Source organism: Mya arenaria, chromosome 14 (genome assembly GCF_026914265.1).
Source record: "Mya arenaria isolate MELC-2E11 chromosome 14, ASM2691426v1".
NCBI lineage: Eukaryota > Metazoa > Mollusca > Bivalvia > Myida > Myidae > Mya > Mya arenaria.
Window position 1 is genome coordinate 25,233,890 of NC_069135.1, and position 11,173 is coordinate 25,245,062.

The 11,173-nt window shown below is 33.7% G+C and overlaps 1 protein-coding gene across 1 annotated transcript in view; it reads right to left on the reverse strand.

Moving 5' to 3' along the window:
* Nucleotides 1–519, reverse strand: part of LOC128215947 (plexin-A4-like) — a 41,022-nt gene extending 40,503 nt beyond the window's left edge. Inside the window, exon 1 of the mRNA XM_052922547.1 lies at nucleotides 468–519. The gene's annotated coding sequence lies outside the window, so the exon portion shown is untranslated. The remainder of the gene's footprint in view (nucleotides 1–467) is intronic.
* Nucleotides 520–11,173: the final 10,654 nt, after the last annotated feature.

Here is an 11,173-nt window from a genome sequence, read left to right on the forward strand (position 1 = left end):
ATATAACGAGGTCTATCTCGAAGCTTTGTCGGAGGAGGCCGAGTTATTACGATTGTATCGAGTTGTTCCCCTTCGCATAATTGTTGTCTGTGTCAGTCAACTTTCGTTTTATTGGAAAGGTAAACAACTTGTTTTAATGCATTAAATGCTTGTTCAGTGCAAAATAACATTTCACTTACATGGTAAAATATGAATATAACTCTTTATGATCAATTTCAACCATAAAATACTTCACTTAAAACAATTTCAATATTTTTAAAACACCCCCGTTTTTTGCACATTCCCGTTTAGACGTTAGGGATTGGAAGAATCCCGTATAACACGTCTATTATTTTAGACTAATCACACATCTGCTTAGACTACAACGAAATAATATAATAGAAAACGAAAAAAACAAAAACAGAGAATTTAAAAGAAGAAAATATTTTGAAAATAGTTATACAACAGATTGTTATTGAAACACTTACATTCTTTCATCAAAACTTCTCTTAACTTGAAATTTTTCGTTGCACTTCCTGGTTTAATGCCACCTAATTTCGCGGGTAAAAGGGAAGTAACTTTCAGGTGTTAGTCAAAACGACGTTTTAGAAACGGTCCTATGTCAGAAGTTCACCACAAAAAATGCGTGTCTAACAACGATTGTGAGACTACATTTTATTATTACAAAGCGTACTGTTCAACTCATTTTCTCTGAAATAATTAGGCAATCTTTATTCAATCAATGATCTTATAGAAAAAGCTAAAGTCAGAAGCCCAATTTAACGGTATTTGTAGAAATATGAAAGTATAAATGGATGTGAGGATACCTCGTTTACACAACAAGAATAAGTAGACTACTTCCTTTCCATGCCTGGTATATCAGTTGAGGCCATCAAAAGTGTAACATCCATAAATCATGATACAAACAAGTAGCACATCGGCGTCTGACAATGCAATGCGTCCATTCCACTGCCGTATGATATGCAGAGCATGCATCGGCCAGATGAGACATCCCATATTTGTATCAAACTGCATATGTGACAATATAACCATTAGAAAGGGTAGCCATCCAATGGCTATCAAAATAAAAAATATCTTGTTGAACTTGTATAAGTAATACATAGCAAAATACATGGAAAGGCCCATTCACATTAAAAATTAAACTCAGTTTAGAGCCACAAAACCAGGGCCAAAACGGCGATGAACTAGAGACAAAAACGTATGAACACCACACATGTAGTTTTTGAGATCAGCCAACATCAATTTAACAGCCCGCTAAAGGAAATCTTTCGTTCCAAGAACGATTGTAAAACAACAGCCTTCATCCATCGCAAAGGCTTCCGTGGCTCCGACTTAATATCACTTAAAAAGGGTCTCATCGATGTCTCTCGTTAAAAAAGACAATCTTATTCAAATCAATACATACACATATATAACAAACATCAATTTTGACTGATTAACCTTAATATACTTACTAAATAATGCATTTATGGAAAATATTAATTACTGATGACAAGATTGTAACCGTGTATTCAGAAAGCGCAAAATTATTAAATGATTGGTAAAGGCTAAAAGATTCACTCTGGTCTACTATGGTCTCATAAGTTATAACACCGTGTTTTATGCTCATTTCTTTCAAATTAATCTCGGTATCTTTCATAAGAACCATTGTTTTCCACATTTATTCATTTTTTTTGGAATATTAAACAATATTAAAAATTGTGGTAAATCTTAATTGGGAGTAAGAGTGCATCTTTAAGTAAACTATTAATGATCCTCTTCGCTCTACCGGATATAACTAATATAATCGAAAAAACTTGAAAAGAATAAGGAACAACAGCTGGGAAAGTTTTTCTTCCTGTTTATTTGTTATGTTTTTTCTGTATTACGTGTCTATATTATTGTCTTCCTTGTTCTATCGCTAACGCGTCGAGTATTAGGCCGATCCAATTGTTATAAGTGTATTGTATACGTATATATGCATATTTGCAATTAAGTCTATAGTGGTTATCTTGTTCAGCTCGAGAACATTAAGTCAGATATAGAATCCCTATTGCTTTTGCCCTCCTGGTTTAATATATTTTATTCAACATGTATGTTTATTAACCATGAAAATTCTCAAAAAAATGCAGTAATAAATTTACTTATGATTTACATGTATTGAATCGGATTGAAACGAAAGCATAGCTCATAAAGTCTCCCTCCTGTCTTTTATCATGACGGTATATGCATTCATATATATATTTATGAATGCATATTTTTAATTAAACCTGCACTCATTTGCTGACCTGTGACAGACTAAAGTATGAGAGGGATTATGCATATCTTAGCCTAGATGAATAAGCACTGTTTCTAAGACTGTATTCGGACATTTTAAAGTATTATCTGTGTTCGGTCATTGAGTACTTGAAGATAATTGCTGGCTGAGATGAGGCTTAGTACGTTTTTTTATGGGTTTTTTATTGGTTTGTATTTTTTTTCTATATATTTTTATTTATTTGCATATAAGTTTGCATTGTATGATATGTATGAATATTGTAACCACACTATCGTACAGCATGGAACTCTCACGGGTCCTTTCTGTATGGATATAGGTCCGTTGACGAACAAAAGTGTCCTTAAGAATATCCCGTTCTTAACATTCCTTAAAATAAACTACAGCTATCACAGGAATGACGACTACCCCCAAACGCCGTTTACAAACATTGTATTAATCATTGATTCAGGCAGATATCAAAATATAACTTATACTACATGATTATTTATAGTGAAGTTATTATATTCGCCACAAGGGCACTACAACGATGTCAAAACAAATATTAAACTATAAAAGTACTTCACTTCCGAAACCTATTCAACTATATATATAATATTTAGTTTCAACAGTTTATTCGAGTGTTAGACGAAAATGTTGCTCCTAATTAAACTATGCAATTGAAATACCTTATCATCCTGAAGTGTACTACATTTTATGGCGGTCGTGTGAACCAATCCTCAGAATAATACCTCTTAAATGTTAATGACTTCACAAGCCCAAATATAGCTATAAAATTGAATAAAATGCATGGGCAAATAACTCTTCAACGACCGCCAATAAACCGACAAAAATATGTAATACACTAGCACACTTAGTGGTGATGATGTGTTTCAAGTAAGAGATCAACCTCTCCTAATATGTGGACGAATATTGATCCAGAGCAAAGAGCAAAAAGAGATAAAAATGGCACATTAACTTTTGAAATAAAATCATCGGTTTTTTATCTTTTTACATGAAATTTACCGCACTTTGCAGAAAGCATAGGTAACATATTACGCGCTTCACATAACATCAAGTTTATAAGAATACTGTCACTTTAGATATGCATTCCAGTTCAATTTCATGTGGGACAGATTGCTAACTCGATAATGTCCTTTCGTGCAAGACAAAACAAGGCTTATCTCAAAAGTCGCCATATATATGACAAAGTTTTTGATAACTGGACGTGGTGTTGAAAATCAGAACAAAATTGGGAACATTCTACCTTTATAATGTCGCGGGAAGTACGAAATAATGATAACACCAACTCCACACTAACAATCTCATTATGTGGACGTCGATAATTGTTGGCGCTACTTTGGTAGCTCAAGGTAAGGTTGGCTTTTTTAATTTTATTGAGATGAACTTGCTTGAAAAGGACACATGTTTGCCTCTTATGTTGTTATTTTATACTTAATTTATTTTACAACAATTGTGAAAAAATCTTTACTATTTAATGCTTATTTTACCAATAATGTGTAAACACATTCTACATAAAAGAAATAACTCTCTTTATTCCAAACGAAATCGAACGAAAAATAACCTGTTAAGCAATCTTTGAAGACAATATTATATATTCGGAAAAAATGTTTACTTTTTATATCTCTGTACTCAAAACCCTTTCAAATGGTACCTAAATCATATGGGTCACAAAATCCACTAAATGCACGTATTTGTGGGTTGGATTCCTTATTAACAGTTTGAGTATAACATCGTTGATATTAATTTGTAGTTTTCTGCGCATGTTCCCATGGTTGGATTGCCCATCAATCAAGTTGTTATAAATTTGCAACGGACATATAAAACTGGTCAGCCGCCAGGGTAAGTTACAATATCATTTGCAGTGGAAATAAGCAACTGGTAAGCCGCTGGAGTTTTAACCATCTACAATGAACATAGGAAACAGGGCATCCGCTAGGTCAGGTCAAGCCATCATTTGCAATGAACATAGCAATCTGACCAGCCGTTTACAACTGGTCAGCCGCTCGGGTAAGTCAAACATTAATTTGCAATGGACATAAAAGACTGGGCAGCTGATGAAGTAAGTCAAACCATAATTTGCTATGTACATAGATAACTGGGCTGCCGCTAGGGGTAGTCAAATAATCACTTATAATGGACATAATTGGCTTTTAACATGTATAGCTGGGCTGCCTCTATGTTAATTCATCCAATCATTTGCAATGAACATAGGAATCTGGTCAGCTGCTAGGTCATGTCAAACAATCATTTGCAATTAACATAGAAAACTGGTCAGCCGCCACTGGGAAAACAAACCAGCGCTTACAACAGTTTACTGGTCAGCCGCTCGAGTAAGCCAAACTTTAATTTGCAATGGACATAAAAGGCTGGGCAGCTGATGAAGTAAGTCAAACCATAATTTGCTATATACATAGATAACTGGGCTGCCGCTAGCGTAAGTCAAACATTCGTTTGCAATGTACATAATTTGCAATGAACATAGATGACTGGGCAGCCGCTAGAGTAAGTCAAACCATCATTTGCAATGAACATAATTTGCTATGGACATAGATAACTGGGCAACCGCTAGAGTAAGTCAAACACTCATTTGCAATGTACATAATTTGCTATGGACATAGACTACTGGGCAACCGCTAGAGTAAGTCAAACAATTATATGCAATAGACATAGAAAACTGCTAGCAAAGTCATCACGCCACCACGCATCACGCGAAGATATTTATTCCAAATGTGAGCATATTCTTTTATTTGCAGTACATTTTTTTGTAAAAACTTTAATAAATGGAACTTTACCAACTTAATTGTTATATGAAAAACGTTTATAAAATATTTTTTAAAAACATACACATTAATATACAAGAAGCTGATTCCAGCTATTTTCGTACGTGGCTACTCATCAAAGGAAATCACTGCGTAGCAGGTTATCATATCATATTGGTAATGGTAACAATAGCTGTTGTCCAACTCCTTTTATTTCTTGCTACGATAAATATTACCTGTTATTAATATCTATAATGTCACACAGCAATTATGCAAGTGACACTCGAGCGACCTGATGGCCACAGAGACAGAGAGTGAACAGCGCTGGTTCCATACGCAAGCCTTAACATTCAACCGTAATTAACATGTACAACACAGTTATATATTTTCTTGTCCTTTCGGATCATTGTCTCATGAATGATTCTTGAACAGATAACCGCTTACGTCGTGTTAAATGAAGGTGTGACAATGGCCGTTTTAGTATTTTAACAGATTCAATCTACTAAGATAGCTGTTTCATACTTTGGGTTTTATTTTGTGCTTTCGATATATGTTTAAAATAGTGGTTAATTCAAATTACATTCGAAATGAATTCAGTGTACTCAAGCAGCTCAATGTATTAAACGGAGTTTTCTTTGGTTTTAGCTATACTTAATCAAAATAACTGATGGGTCAATAGTTATCCAATAATTTTACTGTTGACCAATCAAATTTCTTTTATATGCAAACTAGCCCAAAAGATAGCCTATTGATAACCAGTTATATACAATGGGCTGTAGACAATTATGCGGATTTTGGATGCCTGGGGAACCCGTATTATTTTGGTATTATTTGTATGTGTAGATAAAGAAAACTTTTACGGGAAATACTGCAACCAATAATTGTCTTGCCATACATAGATTGAAAAAAATATGTCATTGACGAGCAAGTATAGCCACTGTAATACTTGTGTGTATCATGTAATTCCTGTCGTTTATTTCACATACCGGTAATCTGCAAGCAATATCTTTCATATGATTCCAAAATTTTGTAGGGTCACTAGGCATCGACATCTATCATTAAGGTTAATGAATTGATCAGACAACTCGCTCTTTTGTGGGTAATCCAATTATTTAGAATTGAAGCAAGTTGGTTAAATTCAAAATGAAAGATTTAAAGACAAAAATTGATAACGGTACATCACGGAATAACTGTCAGCTATTTTGTCATAGTTTTCATGCGTAATTTGCCATTTCTTTATGTAGGCATTACTACAACAATACGTAAAAACATTTTTATGAAAGTTCGGGTGGGGCAACGTTTCCGATGGAAGCGATAATAAAAACGATGAAAGGGTAACAACGGCGACTATGCGAGACCACATTGCCGAAGAAAGTGGGAGCAACGGTCAGGGGATTGGGTAATTATGAGTATGGGAAGGCTAACAATTACGACGGAAATGGTACTTATGGCGATCGCAGGGGAAACAACGACGCTCTGAAGAGTAACAGCTACGATGACGGGATAATAATTAACACAGCGGATAGGCTACAGTTATCATCATACAATTACTATTGGTTTCAAAGATATAAGCTTCAGTAAAAGTATAAACAAAGAAATTAAATATCATCATTTTATTACAAACTATTAATGTTATTTGATCATCATCATCATATATTATTATTATTATTATTATTATTATTATTATTATTATTATTATTAATAACCATTATTATTATTATTATTATTATTATTATTATTATTATTATTATTATTATTATATTCCGTTTTACTTATATATATATATATATATATATATATATAATTACCTATTTTATATTTATTTTATGCATTAAAAAATCATTTAAATTATAAATATAAACCACCAAGTCAATAAAAAATGCAAATGCCACAATAAAAAACTTCTATTTTAACAAATTCGAACAAAGTTTAACTAAAAAAGAACTTACTGAAATTTAAGTCGAATAAACAGCCAGTCTAACCTAATCGAATTCAGATAGCTATATGCCCGGTGACAAAATAAAGACAAACCAGGAAGTTAACATAATTTGAAGATTTAAAACGATTAAGACTGTTCACATGCCTCTTAGATACACTTGTAGGTCAACGAGTTTACAGCAATGAGGTTCAAATTGTTGTTAAATATAATTCAATATATGAATTGTGTGCATTACATGGACACTACCATCAGCCAACAATTACCAAAAACATCCTGTTTAAAGGAAGGCTTGTCAAGGCCAAACAAGAGATTCATGCAACACTACGAAACAACAAGTTTATGTAGGCAGGTCAGAATCATCATTTTTAGATTTGATCGAAGAAGTGTAACAACACTTTTTTCATTTCCACGCTTGAACTGTACCCATTTTGTCAGGTTCATTATTGACTTAACCCTATAAAAACAGTACAATCTATGTTTAGCCAATAAATTTAGTTACAAATGGAAGGAAAAACCAAGACCTTAAGTTGAAAGGTAAGATTTTTTTTGTCCAGTGGTAATAAAACATTACGGTCAGGTAAAACAAATTAGGACAGGCACAACTAATTTCTTTGTTTTATAGGCCTTATGAAAATTTACAAGCTGTGTTGAACAACCTCTTTTATTATTTTATTACTTCTTGTTTAAGTGTATCTCAGATAACTGACAGTTTCAAAAGAATAAAAATACCCTCTTCAAAGATAACAACCTGCTTCAATAAATGATTAAGATTTCATTTTTTTTTTAAAAGATATCATATTTGTGAAACTTGGCTGCATGCCCAAATATCCCATATATCTGACATTGCATATAAAAAGGCTATTATATCAGCGTTATTTTCTTCCTTTTTGACTAAGATGAGCTAAATGCTAACTTTATGGGAACAAAACTGAGAAAGACGGATGATAATGAAAAAACAATACATCTGCTGTCAACAGTATTAATCACATTTCATGCAGTATTAACTGGTTACCTTTGTCACAATTAAGTAACAGTACCAGTTCTATAATGTTATGAAGTCCCTTTTCTTTAAAGGCAAGTATCCCTATTGTAACAGAAAAACACTCTCATGGATACTAGCAGATGTGGAAAAAATAAAGGGATTTCCCTTTAGCATTGCCCGGCATTTACATGTATCTTGCCCTGCTGTGCCCTTTTGTTTGACAGAACCCTCTTTGATGATTTTGAGCTATATTGGATATCTATTGGGCATATTGTCATACATAATTTGACACTTCAATAAAGATAACAACATAGGTATTCATAACAAACTACTAAGTAGTCACAATACATACACAATATAAATTGAACATTGGCCTTTGCCTTTTGCCCCAGTAAGGCTCATTCAATGCGCATCTAAAGTGCCCTGGTTTAAACCTCCAGTAAATTTACATTTTACTGACCACTCCATAGCAGTACCTTACAATCCTTGTTAAAGAAGTCCAATTTAGATGAGATTTTGGCAAAAACTCGGAAAGCAAATATTAAAGAAACACCTTGAAATGTTAATGTTCAACAATTTACGTCATTATTTTATTCAGGATTGTTGGGATACGAGTGAGGTTTGTGCACACAAACTGGTTAAAACCCCCAGTAAATTTACATTTTACTCACCAAGGCGGTACCTAACAATCCTTGATAAACATACCTAGTTTTTTATATAGTATATATGCATTGTGCTGTTTGTGGAGTTTTGTGCTGTGCTTCCATGTTTCTTGTTTGTGACTTTTTGTGTTCTAAGTCTTTGGCGTTTACCCAGTGCGGGGTTTATGTTTAAAATTTTGGCTACTGAGCTTGTTTCTGTAGTTTTTCACTATTAAGTATTCGTAAAGATTTATATGCCTGCTCGAATGTAAATGTCATTTAAACATGCATGCCCTAATAGACAGGTCTTTTTGTTGGTATATCTTCTGATTCTGCAACATGTAAACAATGATTACCTTATAACTCCAAAACAAAATGGAATTTATTCCAATAAAAAGATTTCCATCTATCACCATTTTAGAGTTCCTCCTGACATGCATAAACAGAAAAACCCTACCCAGGTACCCTAGTGTATACTATGACAGAGCTGTAAGTCATTCCTCATCCTTGCTGAATTGTGCTTTGTGATATATTAAAGCCATGTGCTCAGTAAACCATTTAATTGATTTACACATCAAGGTATGTTTATAGCTGCATTATGCAGTATATACTGACTGGTATTTCATATTTTTAACTGGAATTGACTAGATTTTGTAAACCTGCTCAATGGGGAACATTTGGGGGTTTTAGCGCGAATTTTTGGTTCCTAAAATACTCACCCTGCTGTTTAATAGGGCATTTATTGTATAAAATAAAATTGTTTACTTAAAACAAGAGGGCCAAGATGGCCATATATCGCTCACCTGAGTAAAACTTTGTGCTATAGACTTGCTGATAACTAAAGGGCAATAACAGGGATTTCGCTTCTATGATGTATTATGCCCATTCACATTCTCACCAAATTTTGTGAAGATTGGACAAATGCCTAAAAAGTTATTGATAGGACAAGAGCAACTTTAGGTAATTTCTATAATAAAAAGGTGCAACTCTTTTATATCCAGTTTTTCAAACAGGCGTGCAAAAACATGACAAATATGTATTTGTTTAAAAAGATACAAAGGGCAATAACTCTTACAATATTTAGGTTGGATTTATATAACTCGTCACAAAAACACAATTTATTGTGAATAAGTTCATGAAGGCTCCCCCTGGGTTCTAAAAAATTGTCGCCACTTTTTCGCGAGGGGGGGTTAAGGGGGCAGCGAAAGGCCCCCTTACGGGTCCAGGTCAGCCCCCTTGTGGGAGCCAAGGGGGCAAAGCCCCCTGAAGCTCATGGGGTTTAAGCATTTTAAGTTCCTTAAATTGCATTTAATTAGCACATTATCGTGCAAAAACAATATTTTGTTGTAAATGAAGCACGAGATATTAGCAAATTGTTATTCTATTGACAAAATACATTGTATATGGACTAGTATATAAATAAAAAAAAATATGAAAATATTGCAAAAAAGTGACATTAACATCAATATGTTGATTTCAGTCTAATGCATGCTTACAACAGTGTTATAGCATTAAAGAATACAATTGTGAAATTATGAGATAAATTTAAAATAGATGGAAACTCAAACAAATATACATTGTCAAACTAGGGCCATAACTTTCCTAATAGAAATTCGTCTATCTACTCTTTACTCCAGCCAACTTATTAGAAGCCTTATCAAATAGGGTTTAATTCTTTTTATTTGTAAGCATACCCAATCTTTTTGAACCCTTAGAATGCTGTATTTATAGCGATTACAAATTGCGACCAAACCGAAAGCAAATTTATTTTTAGCGCGTAAACGTCATTACGAAATTTGCATATCACGTGACCATCCGACAACATAAAATTCTATGATTTGCATTTTTAAAGCTTACACGAAAATTACGCAACAACAAAGCTGTTGAGCTAAATATTAAAATTGTTTTGCTAATAAGAGACATAACAGTTAAAGGGTGTCATTGTTTATCCGAGAAAGCAATAAAATTCTGCAATATTTAGCGAGGTGTTGACTGGGCCGTGACTGCTTGCCCTAATTATCGAATTAATTTTTGTTGTCGCACCAGCAGATGCGCTTGATTTATGACAGTGACAGAATCGATTATCATGCAGGCCACATGGGCACAACTTACGTCATTTTAAGAAAATATTTTAGAAAAAATCCTTGTCGCCATAAATTCGCCAAATTTGAAAAGTTGTCGCCACTTTTGCGATTTTGTCGCAAATGGCGATCGCCAGCGGGAAACTGTTTGAAGTTGGTACCTTCTATGATTTTAAAACAATAAAATAACAATAAAAAACCCCAGATGACCCACATTCGAATTTGACTGAAAAATTATCAAAACAAACTTTCTGACAAATTTCCAGTATATTTGGGCTTAAAATGTTACCTCTAGAGTGTTAACAAGGTTTTTCCATATTTGGGCTCTGTGGCCTAGTTTTTGACCCAAGATGACTCATATTCGAACTTGAGCTAGAAATCATTGAAAAAAGCGTTCTGACATATTTCCAGGATATTTGGGCTGAATATTATACCTCTAGAGTGTTAACAAGGTTTTTTTTCATATTTGGGCTCTGTGACCTTGTGTTTGGCCCCAGATGACCCATATTCAAAC